Consider the following 1,395-nt stretch of genomic DNA (forward strand, 5'->3'; position numbering starts at 1 on the left):
TTTATTTTATATATTTTATATTTTTTATTTTTTTCTAGGAGAGACAGAGAGACAGCGTGAGCAGCGGAGGGTCAGAGAGAGAGGGAGACACAGAATCCGAAGCAGCTCCAGGCTCCGAGCCGTCGGCACAGAGCCCGACGTGGGGCTCGGACCCACGAACCGGGAGGTCATAACCTGAGCCGAAGTCGCACGCTTCACCGGCTGAGCCCCCCAGGGCCCCGTGCCTGCTGGCATCTTGAGTCCAGCCGTGTGGACGGACCCCGCGCCGAAAGCCCAGCCGGGCAACATTGCACTTGGGCCCGGAGATGTGAGACGCAGAACGGGTGTCTGAGGCCACTAAGCTCATGCTCCTTTGTGACACGGCGTAGCCAACTAATGTAATCTCTAACTCACTGTTCACTAGAAAACGATGCAGGCGGGATGAGGTGCTGCTGTTCCACCGGAAGACGACGGCAGCTTCCCGGGCGAGAGAAACGCTGTAGCCACGGCCGCCGGGGTCGGGTCTGGGACAGGACACGTGCGTGGTGTCATGGCCTCCTTCCCACCCGACTTGGGGCGTGGGCGTCCTGAACACCCGTCCATGTGAGGTGAGCGCGTTCCTGGAAACGTCCGTGTGCACACGACCCAGAGGGGGGAGTCGGTGCCGGGACTCCGTCCGCACCGTCCAGGTTTGATGTGTGACGGGATCCAGACGGGCCTGTGAGCGGCCACGGCGCCTCGCGGTGGGCGATCGCGTGGCCGCGAAACCCAGTCTCTCCTGAGGTATGTCTACGAGCCTCCCCTGCGAGGGGCCCCGAGGAAAAGGCAGGGACGCCGATGACCAGGACGTTAAAAAGCCGCCAACATGTGCTGCTTCCCCGACCCCGTATTTGACCACCCAGTTGGCAGCCGCGGACGGGGGACCCGAGAAGATGGAAAATTCCCTATTTACTTACTGCCCCGTCTCCGAATGCAGGAAACACCGCTGATCGGCTCCTAACGAGATAGGAAATCGCTGCCCCCTTGTTATAAAATTTAAGTATTTGCAACAGCGGGCGCCCAAGGACCTGGGGTGTGTCGACCGCAAATCTGTGAGACCCTGTGTGTGTTTCACTCCGTGTCGGTTCTCACAACTTCGTAACAAGTGATCTTGGCTTCAGGCTCCGAGGGTCTCCAGCCCGGAAACTCAGCACCTCTTAAATTCACGTTTTCTTGGCCGGAAAACAGAGACGCGACGCGTAGCCTTGAAAGACCCACCTTGGGGGGTTTTGTTTTAATGGAAGAAAATATGAAAATGTATGAAGCAGCGACGCTAAGGAAACACAGACGTTTTTACGACGTAGTTTTGCAAAATAACCAGAGACCCCTCGTCGCGCCTGACAGATGTGTGGGGTTCCCCCCCCCCCATTGGGCCCC

Source organism: Crocuta crocuta, unplaced genomic scaffold, assembly GCF_008692635.1.
Source record: "Crocuta crocuta isolate KB4526 unplaced genomic scaffold, BGI_CrCroc_1.0 scaffold221, whole genome shotgun sequence".
NCBI classification, from domain to species: Eukaryota; Metazoa; Chordata; class Mammalia; order Carnivora; family Hyaenidae; genus Crocuta; species Crocuta crocuta.